The sequence below is a fragment of the Prionailurus bengalensis genome, chromosome X, assembly GCF_016509475.1.
Source record: "Prionailurus bengalensis isolate Pbe53 chromosome X, Fcat_Pben_1.1_paternal_pri, whole genome shotgun sequence".
In the NCBI taxonomy this organism is placed as follows: domain Eukaryota; kingdom Metazoa; phylum Chordata; class Mammalia; order Carnivora; family Felidae; genus Prionailurus; species Prionailurus bengalensis.
In genome coordinates, this window is record NC_057361.1 from 54,164,135 (window position 1) to 54,186,612 (window position 22,478).

Sequence of the window (22,478 nt, forward strand, 5' to 3'; positions counted from 1 at the left end):
AGATAGGCCTGGATTGCAATGTATTTTCCTCTCAGGACTGCCTTCGCTGCGTCCCAAAGCGTTTGGATTGTTGTATTTTCATTTTCGTTTGTTTCCATATATTTTTTAATTTCTTCTCTAATTGCCTGGTTGACCCACTCATTCGTTAGTAGGGTGTTCTTTAACCTCCATGCTTTTGGAGGTTTTCCAGACTTTTTTCTGTGGTTGATTTCAAGCTTCATAGCATTGTGGTCTGAAAGTATGCATGGTATAATTTCAATTCTTGTAAACTTATGAAGGGCTGTTTTGTGACCCAGTATATGATCTATCTTGGAGAATGTTCCATGTGCACTCGAGAAGAAAGTATATTCTGTTGCTTTGGGATGCAGAGTTCTAAATAGATCTGTCAAGTCCATCTGATCCAATGTCTCATTCAGGGCCCTTGTTTCTTTATTGACCGTGTGTCTAGATGATCTATCCATTTCTGTAAGTGGTGTATTAAAGTCCCCTGCAATTACCACATTCTTATCAATAAGGTTGCTTGTGTTTATGAGTAATTGTTTTATATATTTGGGGGCTCCGGTATTCGGTGCATAGACATTTATAATTGTTAGCTCTTCCTGATGGATAGACCCTGTAACTATTATATAATGTCCTTCTTCATCTCTTGTTACAGCCTTTAATTGAAAGTCTAGTTTGTCTGATATAAGTATGGCTACTCCAGCTTTCTTTTGGCTTCCAGTCGCATGATACATAGTTCTCCATCCCCTCACTCTCAATCTAAAGGTGTCCTCAGGTCTAAAATGAGTCTCTTGTAGACAGCAAATAGATGGGTCTTGTTTTTTTATCCATTCTGATACCCTATGTCTTTTGGTTGGCGCATTTAATCCATTTACATTCAGTGTTATTATAGAAAGATACGGGTTTAGAGTCATTGTGATGTCTGTATGTTTTATGCTTATAGTGATGTCTCTGGTACTTTGTCTCACAGGGTCCCCCTTAGGATCTCTTGTAGGGCTGGTTTAGTGGTGACAAATTCCTTCAGTTTTTGTTTGTTTGGGAAGACCTTTATCTCTCCTTCTATTCTAAATGACAGACTTGCTGGATAAAGGATTCTTGGCTGCATATTTTTTCTGTCTAGCACCCTGAAAATCTCGTGCCAATTCTTTCTGGCCTGCCAAGTTTCAAAAGAGAGATCAGTCACGAGTCTTATAGGTCTCCCTTTATATGTGAGGGCACGTTTACCCCTTGCTGCTTTCAGAATTTTCTCTTTATCCTTGTATTTTGCCAGTTTCACTATGATATGTCATGCAGAAGATCGATTCAAGTTACGTCTGAAGGGAGTTCTCTGTGCCTCTTGGATTTCAATGCCTTTTTCCTTCCCCAGTTCAGGGAAGTTCTCAGCTATGATTTCTTCAAGTACCCCTTCAGCACCTTTCCCTCTCTCTTCCTCCTCTGGGATACCAATTATGCGTATATTATTTCTTTTTAGTGTATCACTTAGTTCTCTAATTTTCCCCTCATACTCCTGGATTTTTTTATCTCTCTTTTTCTCAGCTTCCTCTTTTTCCATAACTTTATCTTCTAGTTCACCTATTCTCTCCTCTGCCTCTTCAAGCCGAGCTGTGGTGGTTTCCATTTTGTTATGCATTTCGTTTAAAGCGTTTTTCAGCTCCTGGTGACTGTTCCTTAGTCCCTTGATCTCTGTAGCAAGAGATTCTCTGCTGTCCTGTATACTGTTTTCAAGCCCAGCGATTAATTTTATGACTATTATTCTAAATTCACTTTCTGTTATATTATTTAAATCCTTTTTGATCAGCTCATTAGCTGTTGTTATTTCCTGGAGATTCTTCTGAGGGGAGTTCTTCCGCTTGGTCATTTTGGATAGTCCCTGGAGTGGTGCGGGCCTGCAGTGCACTTCCCCTGTGCTGTGGTGTATAACTGGAGTTGGTGGGCGGGGCCGCAGTCAGACCTGATGTCTGCCCTGAGCCCACTGCTGGGGCCACAGTCAGACTGGTGTGTGCCTTCTCTTCCCCTCTCCTAGGGGCGGGATTCACTGTGGCGTGGTGTGGCTCCTCTGGGCTACTTGCACACTGCCAGGCTTGTGATGCTGGGGATCTGGCGTATTAGCTGGGGTGGGTAGGCAAGGTGCACGGGGGCAGGAGGGGCAGGCTTAGATTGCTTCTCCTTAGGTGATCCACTTCAGGAGGGGCCCTGTGGCAGCGGGAGGGAGTCAGATCCGCTGCCGGAGGTTTGGCTCCGCAGAAGCGCAGAGTTGGGTGTTTGCGCGGAGCGAGCAAGTTCCCTGGCAGGAACCCGTTCCCTTTGGGATTTCGGCTGGGGGATGGGCGGGGGAGATGGCGCTGGCGAGCGCCTTTGTTCCCCACCAAACTGAGCTCTGTTGTCAGGGGGCTCAGCAGCTCTCCCTCCCTTTGTCCTCCAGCCTTCCCGCTTTCCGAGCAGAGCTGTTAACTTATGACCTCCCAGACGCTAAGTCGCGCTTGCTGTCGGAACACAGTCTGCCCGGCCCCTCCGCTTTTGCAAGCCAGACTCGGGGGCTCTGCTTGGCCGGTGAGCCGTCCCTCCGTCCCGGCTCCCTCCCGCCAGTCCGTGGAGCGCGCACTGCCTCGCCGCCCTTCCTACCCTCTTCCGTGGGCCTCTCGTCTGCGTTTGGCTCCAGAGACTCCGTTCTGCTAATCCTCTGGTGGTTTTCTGGGTTATTTAGGCAGGTGTAGATGGAATCTAAGTGATTAGCAGGACGTGGGGTGAGCCCAGCATCCTCCTAAGCCGCCATCTTGCCCTGTCACACCTGAAATCTCCCTTTTTATAGCTTTCACCATTGGCCATGGTTCTGCATCAGAAGCCAGAGTTAATGTCTAATACATCTTTAAATAGTCCTTCATATCTTTGAGGAAAGCTATCCAATTTCCTTTCCTTTATTATTTGGGGTAAATATACTCAGTTTATTCACTGCTTCTCATATGACAGTTTTAAGCCTGTGAATCCTACTCACTACCCCTTGAGTATGTTTCATTTTATACTTTAATCCCATTTAGAATATGGTATCTTTATTGGAACAAAGCAATTCATTTTTTTAAATTTTTTAACGTTTATTTATTTTTGAGACAGAGAGAGACAGAGCATGAATGGAGGAGGGGCAGAGAGAGAGGGAGACACAGAATCGGAAGCAGGTTCCAGGCTCTGAGCCATCAGCCCAGAGCCCGACGCGGGGCTCGAACTCACGGACCGTGAGATCGTGACCTGAGCTGAAGTCGGACGTTTAACCGACTGAGCCACCCAGGCACCCCAAGGGAACAAAGTAATTCAGATGTGTCTGAGCATTGCTAACAACTGTTTCCTCCCACATTCTGAACATTCTAAACCTATTAATACAGCTTAAAATTGTGTTAGTGTTTGGACCAGCCAATCACCTTCTGCATTCACAAGGGCTTGCAAACATTTGTACATATCCTTTCAAGCCTTTTTCACATTATGACACAAGTATCATCTTCTAATGTAAAGATGCTATAGTGGGATAAATAATGGCTTCCCAAAGATGTCCACAATCCAATCACCAGAACTTGGTAATCTGTTACCTTACAAGGCAAAAGAGACCCTATAAATGTGATTAAGTTAAAGATCTTAAGATAGGATGATTATCCTGGATTATCTGGGTGGCTTCCATGTATTCAAAAGATGTGAGGCAAGGGGGTCAGAGTGAGGTAAAGATTTGATGATTCTATGCTTCTGGCTTTCAATATGGAGAAAGAGGCTAAAGTCAAGAGATGATCTATAGAAGCTGGAAACAACAAGGAAACAGATTCTTCTCTAGGACATCCAGAAAGTAACTCAGCCTTGCCAACTCCTTGACTGTGTTTGACTTCTGACATCTAGAACTGTAAGGTAATTCCTTTAAACCACAAAGTTTATGGTAACTTGTTGCAACAACAAGAGGAAACTAATACAAACGCATAAGTTTTTTTGTAGGAACTTTAGAATGATAGAGTTGGAAGAGTATCAATAGATTATCTAATAAAACTCATGAAGACACAGAGGCTCAAAGAATAAAAGCTACTGTATCCCCCAAAGTCACACAGAAAGGAACTTACAGGTTTAGGCCTGTAAGTTAGGCAGATCTCCTTCCTGCCTTTGGGGCAGGAAGTATTTTTACTACCTTTTAGCTACCTCACCCAGAATAAGAGAGAGTTCAAAGGGTCCTAAAGGAGAATTATGGGATTGAGAAGCCTACATTTTGGAAGCATGAAAATGTGGCCCAGGGAAGGAAAGGAACTAACCTGAGGTGCCACAATGAATTGGTGCCAGAGCCAAGCCTGTGAACCCTGGTCTCTAGATTCTGTGTCTTTCTATTGTGCCACGTTGCCTGTGATTAGAAACACATGTCTCATTTTCTTTAACCATTTTCTTCCGTTTTCCTCCTCTAGCTTCATTTACTTATGTAACTCTGATTAGTGAAAGGAGTTGAGGACTAGGAGTAAAAATTACTTGGCTGGTTTCTGTGCCAGCATAGTTTTTATTAGGTACAGAGCACTTTACACTTAGAAACTTTTCACTTTGCAGATGACCTATGCAAAAGTGTAGTTTGTATTAACTTTGTTGAATTGGAAAATAACATTTAAATTTAAACTCCCAAGTTTTATTTAGCACATTTTGCCTGCAGTAAATTAATGCAAATATTCTTACTATTTGCTCCTTCTCCAAGATACTGGCTCCTTGAAATCTGATGGGAAAATAAGGTGGGGAGGTAGGTGAGCATGTGCAATAATGCAGATATGGGGAAAGGAGGCAAGACTGCCTTTCTTTGGAGGATTGTATCACAGGTTCTCTAGTGAGACAGTCCTAAATTCAAATCTCAAATCCATGACTTATTGGTGTGTCAATTTTAGAAGTCACTTTACTTATTTTTTTAATATATATACATTTATTTATTTTTGAGAGACAGAGCATGAGTGGGGGAGGGGCAGAGAGGAGAAGGAGACACAGAATCTGAAGGAGTCTCCAGGCTCTGATCAAGAGTTCAGCACGGAGACAAATTCATTGCCCCAATACACGAACCATGAGATCATGACCTGAGCAGAAGTCGGACACTTAACAGACTGAGCCACCCAGGTGCCCCAAATCACTTTACTTCTTTATGAGCTTCCTCATGTGTAAAATAAGGATAACAATAGAACTTTTTATAGTTTTTGAGATTATTAAATTAAGATAGTGTACATAAAAGACTTAGTAAGTATTTGGCATAGACGAAGCACTCAAGAAATAGCAGCTGTTATAATTTTGTTGTTGTTTTCATATTGAAAGAATGACAAAGTCTGGAATATTCAAAACAAGATGATGAAGCAAGGGAAATGGCCGCATTCTTCCTGTAGATCCATCCATCAAGAGCCCAGTGTTATGGGCTTTGTAGGCAACTGGGCTCACTAGATACTTTTTTCAAGGGTCAGCCTATGGCTACAGGATACGCTAGATAGCTATAACTCTGACCTGGGAATCAGGAATCATTGGTCCTAGGTCACTTGCTCAGTGACCATAACCTATCTATAGGTTTTAATAGCCTGTATAAATAAGAGAACACATTAGGTTATGAATTCATTACTTCATTTACTCATTTTAGCATACCTCACAGCTGATAACCATACCCTACATGAGAATGTTTAGGCAATGAGAAACCCTTGGATTGGTTAATGAAATGGTCAAATGTATATATCCTTCATAGACTACTCTGGTAAATATAACGAATGGTCTGGAAGGGGAGAACAGGGGGAAGAAAAACCTTTTATTTTATTTATTTTTTTAAATGTTTATTTTTAAAAGAGAGAGACAGAGTATGAGCAGGAGAGTGCAAGAGAGAGAGAGGGAGACACAGAATCCGAAGCAGGCTCCAGGCTCTGAGCTGTCACCACAGAGACCCATGTGGGGCTCGAACTCACCAACCTCAAGATCATGACCTGAGCCCAAGTCAGATGCTTAACCGACTGAGCCATCCAGGTGCCCCATGGGAAGAAAAACCTTTTAGAAGGTTGAGGTGGTGGTCCAGGTAAGTAATTATGAGGATTTAGCCTCAATCAGAGGCAGGACCACAATATAGCTTGTCAACAACAACGTAAGCACTGGGCCATGTGACTGATTCCCCCAAGAGGTATTTTCAGAATGAGTTGATCTCATTGTGTATATATCCATATATTTCTGAGTCACTTTTGCACTTTTAGTAAATGATGTCAGTGATATGACACACACTGGGAGGTTTGTTTTCAGAACTGTGAAAAACATGGAGTACTTTAGCTTGCAGCCAGCTGTCATCCTTGCTTCTCCTCAGAGAAATTCAAAACGTACCATACTTTGAACAAGTTTTTTGAAGAAGGCCGATATGTGTGAGGTCAGGGTGGGAGAGTGGAGATTATGATGAGGAACACGTTAAAGGATGCTACGTTTGTTTTCCATGCTAATAAACACCTAGACACATTTGTCACCAACACATATTGACAATTGTGCTCTTCTTCAGCATTATAAGATAGCAATATATTTTAAAATTTATCTTTAAGAATTTTAACATTTCATGATTATTAAATAAATGTATTTTCATTGTGGAAATTTTATAAAGCACAGAATACTAAACGCTTATAACAAATATTTATTGAATGCTAACACAGTGTAACAGGCCCCATGCTAAGCACATTGCATGTATTAACATCATAGCAGCTCTGTGAGGTAAATATTTTGAAGTTCTCCAAATTTAGGTGAGACAACTGAAATTCAAAGTGACTTACTCAAGCTCACACAGCTAATAAGTGATGGATTCAAGGTTCATTCGTCTGAACCTAAAGTTTTTGTTAATTTTTAACTTTTTTAAATTTTTAAAATATTTTTCAGCTTTTTGAGATGTAATTGCCAAGTGAAAATTGTATATACTTCCAGTGTACAACATGATATTCCGATATATGTATATATTGTAAAATGATTACCACAATCAAGCTAATTTAAAAATTTTCAGGTACATGGGGCACCTGGGTGGCTCAGTCGGTTAAACATCCGACTTCAGCTCAGGTCATGATCTCACAGTCCGTGAGTTCAAGCCCCGCGTCAGGATCTGTGCTGACAGCTCAGAGCCTGGAGCCTGCTTCGGATTCTGTGTCTTCCTCTCTCTCTCTGCCCCTCCCCTGCTCATGCTCTGTCTCTCTCTGTCTCAAAAATAAATAAAAAACATTAAAAATTTTCAGGTACACAATACTGTATTATTAACTATAGTCAACATGCTATGCATGAAATCTCCAGAACTTATTCATCCTACATAAATAAAACTTTGTGTCCTTTACCAACATCTCCCCATGTCTTCCCCTTAGCCTCAAGAAATGACATTCTACTCCCTGTTTCTATGATTTCAACATTTTAATTTTATTTTTTTTTCCTTTCTTTCTTTCTTCCATTACTTTTTTCTTAAATTTCAAGTCTTTATTTTATTTAAATTATAGTTAGTTAGCATACAGTGTAATATTAATTTCAGCTTTTGAATTTAGTGACTCATCGCTTAAAAACACCCAATGCTCATCAGAACAAGTGCCCGCCTCCATACCTATCACTCATTTAACCTTTCCCTCTTGCCCCACCTCACTCCAGTAACCCTAAGTTTGTTTTCCTCTATAGTTAAGAGTATGTTTTATGGTTTGACCTTCTCTTTCCCCCCTATGCTCACCAGTCCTTTTTCTCAAATTCCACATATGAGTGAAATCATATGGTATTTTGTCTTTCCTTGACTGACCTAATTCACTTGGCATAATATTCTCTAGCTCCATCCAAATCACTGCAAATGGCAAGATTTCATTCTTTCTTATGACTAATATTGTATTATACACACACACACACACATACACACACACACACACACACCACTTCTTTACCCATTTTTTAGTCAATGGACATTTGAGGTCTTTCCACAATTTGGCTGTTGATGCTGCTGCTATAAACATTGGGGTGTGTGTCACTTTGAATCAATGTTTTTGTAACTTGCGTAAATACCTAGTAGTGCAATTACTGGGTCATTGGGTAGTTTATTTTTAACTTTTTGTGGAGTCTCCATATTGTTTTCTAGTTTGCACTCCCACAAACAGTGTAAAAGGTTCCCCTTTCTACACATCCTTACCAACACCTGTTGTTTCATATATTGTTAATCTTAGCCATTCTGACAGGTATGAGGGGATAGCTCATTGGAGTTTTGATTTATATTTCCCTGACGATGAGCAATTTTGAGCATTTTTCATGTGTATGTTAGCCTTCTGTATGTCTTCTTTGTAAAAAATGTATGTTTACGTCTTCTTCCCATTTTTCAATTGGGTTATTTGTTTTTTGGATATTGAGTTTGATAAGTTATTTATACATTTTTGATACTAACCTTTTATAAGATAAGTTATTTTCAAATATTTTTCCCATCACAAAAGCTGCCTTTTTTAGATTCCACACATAAGTGAAAACATGCAGTATTTGCCTTTCTGTGCTTGGTTTATTTCTTCTAGCATAACATACTCCAAGTTTATCCATGACATCATAAATGGCAGGATTTCTCTCTTTTTTTTTAAGGCTGATTAGTATTTCAATGTGTGTGTGTGTTTGTGTGTGTTTGTGTGTGTGTGATTGTGTGTGTGTATCACACTTTATTCATCCATCAACAGACATTTACATTAATTTCATATCTTGACTCTTGTAAATAATACTGAAGAGAATGTGGGGGTGCAAGATATCTCTTAAACATATTCATGTCTATATCTACAACTTGGATTGCTGGATAATATGGTATTTTTAGTTTTAATTTTCTGAGAAAACTTCATTATTGATTTCTGTAGTGGCTGAACTAATTTACAATCCCATCAACAGTGTGCAAGGGTCCTTTTTCTCCATATCTGTGTCAACACTTCTAATTTCTTGTCTTTTGATAATAGCCATTCTTTTTTTAAATTTTTTTAACGTTTTATTTATTTTTGAGACAGAGAGAGACAGAGCATGAACGGGGGAGGGGCAGAGAGAGAGGGAGACACAGAATCGGAAGCAGGTTCCAGGCTCTGAGCCATCAGCCCAGAGCCCGACGCGGGGCTCGAACTCTCAGACCGCGAGATGGTGACCTGAGCTGAAGTCGGCCGCTTAACCGACTGAGCCACCCAGGTGCCCCGATAATAGCCATTCTAACAGGTGTGAGGTGACATCTCATTGTGGTTTGATGTATGGTTTTGATGTATGGTTTCACACATAGAGAAAAACCCACTCAATACCGCACCATCCAGGAGGAACCACTGCTAATGTTATGGCATATTTTCTTCCAGTCTTTCCATATGTATTTAAAAATATTTAATTGAGAAAAATACTTTTAAAGGAAAGTGAAACTTTTCACTGACTGAGCGAAGTATTTAAGGAGGTGAGTGAAATTACTGTATGTAATGGATGATCCATTATAAAACTGAATGATTGGGACTACATCAAAATAAAAAGCTGTAATGTGGTGTATCATGACTGATATGCAAATAGTGAACCACCCTTGCAGCTGAGGAATAAATCCCACTTGATCCTGGTAAATGGTGCTTTTAATGTACTGCTGGACTCATTTTCCTAGTATTTTATTGAGAGTTTTTACATCAGTGTTCATTATGGATATTTCCTGCACTTGTCTTTTTTTAGTGGGGTCTTTATCTGGTTTTGGTATCAGGGTAATGCAGGCTTCATAGAATGAATTTGGAAGTTTTCCTTCCTTTTTAATTTTGGAATAGTTTGAGAAGAATCAGTATTAACTCCTTTTTAACAAATATCTGGACCAGGACATTTGTTTGCTTGAATATTTTTTTATTACTACATTAAAATGAAAGGATAAGAACCACATGATGCTTTCATTAAATGCATTGAAAGCATTTGACAAAGTGCAACCTCCATTCATGATAAAAGCCCTCTACAAAGTAGGATTAGAAGGAACATACCTCAACATAATAAAGTCCATATTATGAAAAACCTACAGATAATATCCTCAGTGGTGAAAAACAGATCTTTTCTTCTGCAGTCAGAACAACACAGGATGTCCACTCTCACCACTGCTATTTCACATTGTACTGGAGTCATAGCCTCAGCAATCAGACAACACAAAGAAATAAAGTGCATCCACAAATTGGTGCAGCCACTCTGGAAAGTAGTGTGGAGGTTCCTCAGAAAATTAAAAATAGACCTACCCTATGACCCAGCAATAGCACTGCTAGGAATTTACCCAAGGGATACAGGAGTACTGATGCATAGGGGCACTTGTACCCCAATGTTTATAGCAGCACTCTCAACAATAGCCAAATTATGGAAAGACCCTAAATGTCCATCAACTGATGAATGGATAAAGAAATTGTGGTTTATATACACAATGGAATATTACGTGGCAATGAGAAAAAATGAAATATGGCCCTTTGTAGCAACATGGATGGAACTGGAGAGTGTGATGCTAAGTGAAATAAGCCATACAGAGAAAGACAGATACCATATGTTTTCACTCTTATGTGGATCCTGAGAAACTTAACAGAAACCCATGGAGGAGGGGAAGGAAAAAAAAAAAAGAGGTTAGAGTGGGAGAGAGCCAAAGCATTAGAGACTCTTAAAAACTGAGAACAAACTGAGGGTTGATGGGGGGTGGGAGGGAGGGGAGGGTGGGTGATGGGTATTCAGGAGGGCACCTTTTGGGATGAGCACTGGGTGTTGTATGGAAACCAATTTGACAATAAATTTCATATATTAAAAAAAAAGAAATAAAGTGCATCCAAATCGGAAAGGAAAACATCAAACTTTTGTTTTTTCAGATGACATGATACTGTATATAGAAAAGCAAAACAAAACAAAACAAAACAAAACAAGAAAAAACTCCGCAAAAAAAATTGCTAGAACTTATACACGAATTCTGTAAAGTCACATGATATAAAATCAACATGCAGTAATCTGTTGCATTTCTATACAACAATAATGAAGGAGCGGCACATAGGTGGTTGAGCTACTTACTCTTGGTTTTGGCTCAGGTCATGATCCCAGGGTACTGGGATTGAGAGCAACATCAGGCTCTGCACAGAGCATGGAACCTGCTTGAGATTTTCTCTCTCTCCCTCGGCCCCTCTCCCCCATTCACACTATCTCCCTCACTAAAAATAAATGAATGAATAAACAAATAAATAAAAACTAAATAATTACATAAAACAATAATGAATCATCAGATAGAGAAATTAAGGAATCAAATCACTTCCATTTACAATTGCAACAAAAACAATAAGATGCCAAGAAAAAAAATTAACAAAAGAGGTGAAAGACCTATACTCTGAAAACTATAAAACACTGATGAAAGTAATTGAAGATGATACACAGAAATGGAAAAACATTCCATGCTCATGGATTGGAAGAACAAAAATTGTTAAAATGCCTATATTACCCAAGAAATCTAAATATTTAAAGCAATCCCTATCAAAATACCACAGCATTTTTCACAGAGCTACAACAAACAACCACAGATTGGTATGGAACCTCAAAAGACTCTGAATAAAAAAGAATTTTGATAAAGAAAAACAAATCTGGAGGCATCACAATTCTGGACTTCCAGTTATATTCCAAAGCTGTTAATGATCCAGACAGTATGGTACTGGCACAAAAATAGACACATTGATAAATAGAACAGAATAGAAAACCCAGAAATTAACCCACAGCTATATGATTAACTAATTTTTGACAAAGCAGTAAAAAATACCCAGTGGGAAAAAGACAAAAAAGACAGTTTTTTCAATAAATGGTGTTGGGAACCTGGACAACAACATGCAAAAGAATGAAACTGGACCACTTTCTTAAAACATAGATATAAATAAGTTTAAAATGGATGAAAGACCTAAATGTGAGACCTAAAACCATACAAATACTTGAAAATAACACAGGCAGCAATCTCTTTTATCTTGGACACAGCAACTTCTTACTAGACATGTCTCCTGAAGCAAGGGAAATGTAAGAAAAATAAACTATTGGGACTTCATCAAAATAAGAAGCTTCTGCATAGAGAAGAAAATAATCAACAAAACTAAAAGGAGAACTGTGGAATAGGATAAGATACTTATAAATGATATGTCTCTTAAAAAATTAGTATCCAAAACGTATAAATAAATTATCAAACTGAACACCCAAAAAACAAATAATTCAATTAAAAATTAGAAAAAGACATAGACATTTTTCCAAAGAAGATATACAGATGGCTAACATACGCATGAAAAGATGCTCAAAATAACTCATCATCAGGGAAATACAAATCAAAAATACAGTTAGATATCACCTCACAACTATCAGAATGGCTAAACTTAACACAGGAAACAACAGGTGCTGGCAAGGATATGGAGAAAGGGGAACCCTCTTATGCTGTTTGTGGGAATGTAAACTGCTAGAGCCACTCTGGAAAACAGTATGGAGTTTCCACAAAAAGCTAAAAATAGAACTACTCAATGACCCATTAAATGCACTACTAGGTATTTACCCAAAAGTTACAAAAAAATTGATTCAAAGGGGCACATGCACCACAATGGTTATACCAGAATTATAAACAATAGCCAAATTATGGAAAGAGCCCAAATGTGTATCAACTGATGAATGGATAAAGTTGGAATATATATATATATATATATATATATAATATTCCACATAAAATTGTATTATAAATGGAATATATTTAGCCCTAAAAAGAATGAACTTTTGAGTGGGGAATAAGCTTAGGAATTCCCTGAACTTGCACCAATGGGTTAACAAGGCATAAAGGATTAGAAATCCATAAGATGCTCACACCCCAAGTTTGGGTAAACAAGTTTAGGTAAATAGGTATAGGTAAGGTGGGGCAAAGGCCCCAGTATAGGACAAAGGTATATGAGGTAAACAAGATTAGCTATTTAGGGCAGGAATGCCTCCACCCCCAACTTAGTACTATAGCAGAAAGCTGCTTTCACAAGGAGGAAGGACCAAATTAGGTAAACAGATAAGCAGGGCTTATAGACTGCTGTGGGGCAAAGTTGCCCAGAGAGGAGCTAATTAGCAGAAGAAAGGTGCCTTGTTGACCCTGAGGTAGCATGCTCTGTCTCTCTTGTCCCCTAGACCAGTTTAGGTAAGCAGAGGTGGTGCCTCACATCTTCTGTAAACAACTTCCCACCTGGTGCCAAGATTTTGTTTTGTATTAACCCAAACCCCTAAACCCGCATATCGTCAAAACCCTCTTTCCCTCATGCCCATGAGTTAATGTTCACTGTTAATTGCCTCTTTGTGCACGTTCATCACCATGTTTGTAAGCCTTCTGATCCTAATAAAAACTGAGCAAGGACACTTAACTGGGGCTTTTGTCTTCTCCTGGACATTAGTCATCTCTTACATTTTAATTCAGCATCCTGCTTTCCTGCTGGACAAGAAAGAACTCCAAACCCAGAGTCTACAACACTCTTGCCATTTCAAGGACATGGATGGAGCTAGATAATATTATGCTAAGCAAAACCAGTCAATCAGAGAAAGACAAACACTATATGATTGCATTCATATGTGGAATTTAAGAAACAGAACAAGTGAACACAGGGCCAATAAAAAACAGAGAGAAACCAGTAAGGGACTCTTAACTATAGAGGACAAACTGATGGCGACCGTAAGGGAGGTGGGTGGAGGGATTGTGTTAAATAGATGATGAGTATTAAGGAAGGCACTTGTGATGAGCACCAGGTGTTGTATGTAGTGATGAATCACTAAATTCTAACCCTGAAACTCATATTACACTGTATGTTAACTAACTGGAATTTAAATAAAAACTTAAAAAAAAAAAAGACATATCAGGAAAGCAGTTATATGGCTTATGGCCTGAACCTGAATCTCTATGGCCTAGCTGCATTTATATTCTGCCTTTGCTACTTCCTAACTGTGAATCTGAAGGTAAACTACTTAACTTCCCTGTGTTTCAGTTTACTCCTATATAAAATGGTGGTGGTGATGGTGATGATGATGATGATTGTAATAAATACATTCGCACTATAGGATTAGTGGGAAAGTAGACGTGTTAATATGTGTGAAATATTTAGAATGATATCTAGAACAAAATAATCCTTCCATTAATGATATTTGTTATTTCAAAATATATTTGCTTGTCTTATTTTTATAATTTGTTCCATTAACTATTAAATATGGATGATATATAAATAGATAGATATAGATAGATTTAAGGATCTATATATCTGGAAATATAGATACTAGAATTGAGGAGATTCTAACATGTCCAGTGTAACCAAAGCCTGAGTTAGTGTGCATGAGAATGAAAAGGTAAGGTTGGGTTCAGGTCATAAAGGACACTATATTTATGTCACAAAAAAGTGTTTGTATTTTACCCTATAGGAAATGGGGAGTCATGGGTGGATCTTAAGTAGAAAAGTGACATGATCAGATTTGTGTACTCAGAATACTCTGATTCCAGTGTGGAGTATGGACTGGAGGGGAGAGACTGAAGACAGGCGACCAGGTAGGAAGCTGTTGAAGAGATACAGGATAGAAATTACAATACCTAACCTCAGGCAGTGGTAGAGTATCAATGAGGGTATAGATTTATGAAGTTATCACACTCCACAAGTCTTGATTTTTGATTGATCGTGCATAAATGGGGTTGGTGAAGAGTGAAAGAAGAGTAGAAGAACTCAGATATGGAAATCTCTTGACTCTTCCAATGCTCTTATCATTTCTCTAAGCTATTTACTTTACTTTTCCTTGCTGCTGCCATTAGCTTGTGCTAGACCTGGAAGCATGGAAGCATGGCACAGGGGCTTGTTCTTTCAGTGAAATATCCTGAGTATTCTGTTTGTCTCTATTATTATATTGTGGGATTCTAAGCTTGAAGGGAAACTTCTCTCTTTTCTCTATATCCAGGGATGCTCATTTATAGAAGCATTCCTGGATGTTGGCCTTCCCTTACCCAGGAGCACCCGTGGCCCTTGACACAGTCACAAGGATTGAGGAAGGTGCTGAGAGCTCTCTGTTGCCTAATGTTAAAGTTCTATGGGACTCCTTTCTGTGTCTTCATGGGAAGTCTCTGCAAATACTGTGTGATCTCAGCCATCCTGGGGCTTTGTCCAGAGAATGCTCTTGGCTGAGCCTGTATGCCTTCCATTTCTAAACTTTGTATATTTCGAGGGAAATCTGATCTGGCCTCTTCTGATTCATTTACACTTAAATCATCCAAAGACTCTGTTGTAAGAGTGTACTCAGCTCCAAAAATGTCTCATAAGCTTTGGTTATAAAACTTCCTAAGATTTTGTGGGCTAGAATTCTTATACTCCCTTTTTCTTTGAAACAAGATGTTGTGATTTTGCCAAGAGTAAATGGATTTCCAACCTCAAATAGGTTGTGTTTGGTTCAAGAGTCAGAAATCATGAAGCTCAAAGATTAAAATACATCCTTCAGGAACTGGCAATAATTAACCCCAGGGGGATGGGATAAAATGATAAATCTAAGAGTCTCTGGATAAAGAGAAGACAAGAGGAATGCATTCTACACTTTTGACTCAGTGTCCAAAAGCTTCAGAACTTTTGTCCTATAACTGGAGAAATGGGCCATGAGACAGCACATTCCTATAAGGTACAAGCAAAATTAGGCAGAAAAATAACTTTCATTTTGAACAAGTGCCTGCCAGTTTACAGATTTATTTTCACGGTTTTTCCTCTCATTTAATCTTCCGATATTCCCTTTGGAACAGAGGAACAGAATGAGGTTCAGAGGAAGTGAAGTGACACAGAACTGATCTACATCCCAATCAGGAATTCTCTTTAATTAACTTCATACTGCAATAGACTAAGGAGAAATAAGATGTAGCCACTTACATTGAGAGCTGACAGTAAAGAAGGCAACTATGAAATTTCCTAAACAAAATGGGGCATATGAAGTAGAAATACCTTGTAATAAAAATTACTTAGAACACTAGTTAAATATGCAGATAACTATACCTCTTCTTTGAAAATTCTGATTTACTAGTTCTGAGTTGCGATTCAGGAATGTGTATTTTAACAAGTTCACCAGATGATTCTCATTATCAGAGAAGTTTGGGAAACACTGGACTAAAGAAGCCCCAACTTCAACTTAACTGAGTTCACTTTTTTCCTGTCTCCAACTCAGTGAGGACTTGAGATAGTGGCTGAGAGGAGGCTACAACTTTAAAAATGACAATACAAGGCTTCCTAATGTACATAGTTCCTCATGACAGAGATTACTGGTACTATTGCTACTCATGAATATCCATATTTTTATCTTTTTTTTTCTGGGTATAAATTTCCCAACTTCCTTTGCCCTTGGGTGCAGCCATATGACTGATTTTAGTCAATATGAGAAGTAATGCATATCATTTTGAAGTTTAATCCTAACAAACTTCCCTGTGCAATCCTCTCTCACGTTTCCTACCTGACACCTGAATGAGGAGTACTCCAAGTACCAAGAAGAGTGTAAATCTACAAGATTGAATGTGTCTGCACCCCTGATGACTATGTAGAGCACAGGTCCCACGAAACTGAATTAGATTATAAAATAAGTGGGGGGGGGAAGTATTTTGTTTTAAGCAACACATTTTTTAAAATATTTATTTATTTTAAGAGAAAAAGAGAGTGCTAATTGGGGGAGAAGGGCAGAGAGAGAGGGAGAGAGAATCTTAAGCAGGCTCCATGCTCAGCACAGTACTTGATTTGGGGCTCAATCCTCCAACTTGAGATCATGATTTAAGCCAAAATCAAGAGTTGGACACTTAACTAACTGAGCCACCTAGTGCTCCTTAGGCAACACATTTTTTAAGGTTATTGTAGTTTCTTATCACAGCAATTAATCTACCTGGGTTAATACAGCATCCATCATCTCAAATGAAAATCCATTATCTCAGCTGAGATTCACTGCAGTCTTGTGACATAGAGATATCATTCCTATTTTGTAGACAAGAAAACTGAGTCTCAGGGAAGAGGTTTTTGCTTACCAAAGTGCTTAGATAAAAATAATAAAACTGGGATTAAAAAGCAGTTTGCCTAGGGGTGCGTGGGTGACTCAGTCGGTTGATCATTTGACTCTTGATTGCGGGTCAGGTTATGATTTCATGATTTGTGGCACAGAGCCTCGAGTCGGGCTCTGTGCTGACAGTATGGAACGCATTTGGGATATGCTCTCTCTCTCTCTCCTTCTGCCCTTCTCCCCTGATGGTTCTCTGTCTGCCTCTTAAAACAAATAAATAACATTTAAAACTAATGGTACACCTGCCATATATTTGGTATTTTAAGGAATGTCATTCGATTCAAACTTATCCCAAATGGGCTAGGGTAAGTGATGAAAACAAGAAAGGCTACTGAAATCCTATATTTTCTTTAGAGCAATGGTCCAATGAGATCTCCACCAATACCTACTACTAAGAGTTGTCTTTTGCTTCATTGAAGTTCCATGTGAAATTTGTTCATGCATCTCTTAGAGCATGTTTTTTTTATTCTTTCTCCAATTTTTTATTTAAATTCCAGTTAGTTATCATACAGTGTAATATTAGTTTCAGATCTAGAATTTAGTGATTCATCACTTACATATAACACCCAGTGCTCATTACAAGTTCCCTCCTTTAACACCCATCACCTTTTTAACCCATCCCCCAGCTCACCTCCTCTCCAGGAACCTCTTACAGCACATTTAATATTTTGTTTGTTTTACAGTCGTGTATTTATCCTGTAACAATTATACTCATTATTCACCATACTTTACCAGAATTTGAACATCTCAAAAGTTAAAATGTATCTTACTCATTTTTCTGTACAATTTTCAGCTTAGTGTCAGGCACAAAAGAATCATCTTCCAATATGTGTAGAGTGTGAATACTTAAGCATGCACAGGCATGAATATGTGTATGTTGGCATGTGTTGTGTGTGTGAGAGAATGTATGCATTTTAGAGGTATATAGGTCTTGATGGGAGTAAACGTGCATCTGTATGTGTTAGAAAACTGTGGAGTAAAGTGTATGTATGCATGTCAGTGTGTGTATTGAGAATATGTAAACCTGTATGTGAGCTTAGGGGTGAGGCCTGGATAATTTCTGCCTTGGGCCTGGATAGGAAGGAGACTTTGTGCTTGCTGAGATAATTCTTTGACTAAACCAGAGGATTTTATGGCTGCTGCTCAGCACTGAAGGTGCCAAAAACCAGCTCTAAAGACACTTCCAAAGTCTTTGGTGGTGTTCTTCCACAGAGAAATGTATCACAAAGCAAGAGATCAACAAAAATGAAGTCAGAAAGTTCACAATGGAGCCCTTACTTTCCTTTTATGTGACATTTTCTGTGCCCCTCTTTCTACACCCAACCCCTAAGGCCCTCAAGTTGAAGCAGATCTCCTGGAAATAAGGAAGATGTCTACTAAGTATGGATGGGCAGATAGACACCCAAGAGACTTGCTTCCAAAACTGAAGATTCTCATGTTCTCTTTGGCTATTGCTAATTTCTTGCTACTACCACTAATATGCTCCAGGAGCATCTAGAATTTTTTAAAAACCTCTGACCTCTGAGGTATAGAGCAGTTGGGCTGGGAGGATAAAAGCAATCTGACAAGAAATCCCTTCTTTTTGCTTCACAAAATCTATAAATCTATTTACAACTAGACCTATTTTTCCATGACTCTTTCTGTTACAATGGAGGAAGTGTTTCTTATGTTATCTAAAGCTATTTTTTCTACTTGTATTTTGGGTCCTAGACCTTCCAACATTACCAAAGATTCCACATAGTCAGTTTTTACCCATGCACCAGTATCTACCCATATGCTCAAGCAAAAATATTAAAAGCCATCTTTGCTCTCTTTTTCTCATCTCTTAAATCCAGCCCATTAGCAGTAAGTTCTGCCAATTATCCCTCCAGATATAGAGTTCAAATGAGTCAGTCAGTTTTTCTTTATATTTATTAGGATCATCATCTCTCATCTGGAATACTGCAATGGCTTTCTTCCTGGTTTTATTCTTTCCCACCACCCCATCCAAATCTATTCTCAACAGAACAGCTGTAATGAAAATGTCATTCTCTTACTTAACACACTTCAAAAGCATATCATTGTGTTCAAAATAAAGGTCAAATTCTTACCAAGGCATATAGAGACCTTCTATGACTGTGGCCCTGTTCTACTTCTCAAATGCCTTCTTATCCCACCCTTTATTTCATTCATTATCCTTCAAACTGCTCTCCTGATATTTTAACAATTTTTTTTTCAACGTTTATTTATTTTTGGGACAGAGAGAGACAGAGCATGAACGGGGGAGGGGCAGAGAGAGAGGGAGACACAGAATCAGAAACAGGCTCCAGGCTCTGAGCCATCAGCCCAGAGCCTGACGCGGGGCTCGAACTCACAGACCGCGAGATCGTGACCTGGCTGAAGTCGGACGCTTAACCGACTGCGCCACCCAGGCGCCCCTCTCCTGATATTTTAAACTATTTTCTCCACCAAACTTTTATCCTTGATGACTTCTATGCTTGGAGTCCTCTTCCTCCACAGTTTAGCATGGCTAACTTATTTTTACCCTATAATCTCAGCTTATACCTACCACCTCAGAGTAAGGCTACCCTGGAAAACCTATTTAAAGTGTGTGTCTCAGGTCACATAAGTAGCTCAGTTGGTTAAGTATCCAACTCTTGATTTCGTCGCAGGTCATGATTTCACTGTTTGTGAGTTCAAGCCCTGCATCAGGCTCTGCACTGACAGCACAGAGCCTGCTTTGGATTCTCTCTTCTCTCTCTCTCTCTCTCTCTCTCTCTCTCTCTCTCTCAAAATAAATAAATAAACTTAAAGAAATAAAGTGTGAGTCTCAAATCCCCACCAGTACTGTGTCTCACATCCTTGTTTATTTTCTTCACACACTTGTGACCTGTGAAATTGTTATTTTGATTATTTATTTGTTTAATATCCAATTTCTTTTACTAGGCCATACGTTTCATATGAGCAGGGACTTTATCTGTCCTATTCATTGTTGTATAGCTAGCATCTAATACAATGTTTTAGTGCATAGTAAACACTCAATAATTATATTTGAATAATATAGGTGTTATTTTCAAAATATCTGAATTCTTAACCAAAAAAAAAAAAAAGTTAGATAATAGTAGTTTCTTCTCCATAGCAGCTAGGTTACTAACCATTTCTTGTTACCTCAAATGACTTAAATGAATAGAGTATTTATTCCACATGTATAGAAAGAAATTCTGGCAAATGAAATTATCTTAAGTTTCTTATGTTTTGAAGTTTCACTGCAATATATTTAGAATATTTCAAGGTCTTGCTTTTGACATCACACAAGCTCATGACCTTCCCAATGACAATCTACCTTATTCTCCCATTCACAGATATGTCCTTGAAGAAGAATCTGTTTTTCTTGGAAAGATAGCACCCCATTAATGATCTCTACACTCTTTATGGTCTTACATCTTCCCTAATGATACAAGCCCTAAAACACCTATTTCCAAACTAACCCTGCTTTCTGGGAAGTTACAATGATTACCAAACTCCAAGCCATAATAGATGTCACAATTTTGTCCTTTTTGTTTTCTGACTCCATATCTTCACCTGTAATATTATCCAGAGATGATCATTTCTGAAGTTGGTCTCACCGATGCATCAGCAAAGGGACAATGGATGATGGAATGAAGTATTCAGTGGGAAGCACAAATATGACTACTTGCACCCCAAGCCCACTGTGCCACAGGCCACATGGTCCTTACACTTGTATTTAATTTAAAAAGGAATCTATAACTCAGAACCAAGCAACCAATTACCACACAAAATTGTCTTTGTTTTTAGAGGTTTTTAAAATTTTTTAACATTTATTTATATGATTTATTTGTTAATATTATTTTTACATTTTATTTATTTTATGTTATTTATTTATTATTTGTTTAATAGAGCACAAGTAGGGGGAGTGGCAGAGAGAGAGGGAGACAGAGAATCTGAAGCAGGCTCCAGGCTCTGGGCTGTCAGCACACAACTTGATGAAGTACTTGAACTCATGGACTGTGAGATCATGACCTGAGCTGAAGTTGGATGCTTAACCGACTAAGCCCCCCAGGGGCCCATTTTTAGAGCTTTAATGTAATATAATATTTGTCATTCCCAAAGATTTCTTCCTTTGTAATGCATTTCTCTCATCCTTCCTTCACCTCTACTCCTTACTCTACCTGCATCCTCACATAACTATTAAGGTGCTTTCCTCATAAATTAGTTGGCATTTTCTAAATTTTAAATAAATGGCATCATTGTAATTTTTAATTTTTTGTCTGGAATCTTTCAATGAAATTATTCTGATAATTTTATTTGGTAGTGTGGATCTAAAGTTCACTTCTTTTAATTGTTGAGTAGTGTTCCATTGTATGGATGTACCACATTTCCCCCACACTGGACAGTTCAACCAGTTTTTTTGTTTGTTTGTTTGTTTTCTTTTTAATTCAAGTTAGTTAACATACAGTGTAGTATTATTTTCAGGTGTACAATACAGTGATACAACAGAAAGTGTTCATCACAAGAGCATTCCTCAATCCCCATCACCTGTTTAACCAATCTCCCCACCAATCACCCTTCTGGTAGCCGTAAGGTTGTTCTCAATAGTTAAATGTCTGTTTATTGGTTTCCCTTTATTCATTTGTTTCTTAAATTCGACATATGAGTGAATTCATATGGCATTTGTCTTTCTCTGACTGACCTATTTTACTTAGCATAATACTCCCTACCTCCATCCACTTCTTTGCAGAAGGCAAGAAGATATATATATATATATATATATATATATATATATATATCATCTTCTTTATCCATTCATCAGTTGATTGACACTTGGACTGATTCCATAATTTTATAAAGTTTGGTATTCAAAATATATAAATACAAACAAAAACTAAAGGACTTCATGATCACTAAACCAGCCCTGCAAGAAATTTTAAGGTGGATGCTCTGAGTGGAGAAAAAATAAAAATAAAAAACGAAACAGCAAAGACCAAAAAGGACCAGAGAACATAACCAGAAACACCAAATCTACAGATAACACAATGGTAGTAAATTCATATCTTTCAATAATCACTCTGAATGTAAATGGACTAAATGCTCCAGTCAAAAGACACAGGGTATCAGAGTGGCTAAAAAACCGAAGATTCATCTATATTCTGCCTACAAAGGACTAGTTTTAGTTCTAAGGATACCTGCAGATTGAAAGTGAAGTGATAGAGAACCATCTATCATGTTAATGGAGGTCAAAAGAAAGCTGGGGTTAGCTATACTTATATCAGACAAACTAGACTTTAAAACAAAGACTGCAACAAGATATGCAAAAGTTAATTATATCATAATTAAGGGGTCTATATATCAGGAAGATCTAACAGTTGTAAATATATCTATATCTATATCTATATCTATATCTATATCTATACCAATTAATCACAAACATAAAAAAATCTCATTGATAATAGTAGCAT